Source organism: Eurypyga helias, unplaced genomic scaffold (genome assembly GCF_000690775.1).
Source record: "Eurypyga helias isolate BGI_N326 unplaced genomic scaffold, ASM69077v1 scaffold4549, whole genome shotgun sequence".
NCBI classification, from domain to species: Eukaryota; Metazoa; Chordata; class Aves; order Eurypygiformes; family Eurypygidae; genus Eurypyga; species Eurypyga helias.
The window spans coordinates 1-273 of NW_010272623.1; positions in this window are offsets into that span (position 1 = coordinate 1).

Below are 273 nucleotides of genomic sequence, written 5' to 3' on the forward strand. Positions count from 1 at the left end.
CACAGCGCCCCCCCCCACTGCCCACCGACGAAGCCGCAGCTGGCCGTAACTAGACCTGAGGAACACAGACTTGAGCGAACCGTGTCCCGGGCTGTATCCAGAGCAGCGTGGGCAGCAGGGCGAGGGAGGGGATTCTGTCCCTCTGCTCTGCTCTCATGAGACCCCACCTGGAGTGCTGCGTCCAGCTGTGTGGCCCCCAACATGGACCAGTTGGAGCGAGTCCAGAGGAGGCCACAAAGATGCTCCGAGGGCTGGAGCCCGTCTGCTATGGGG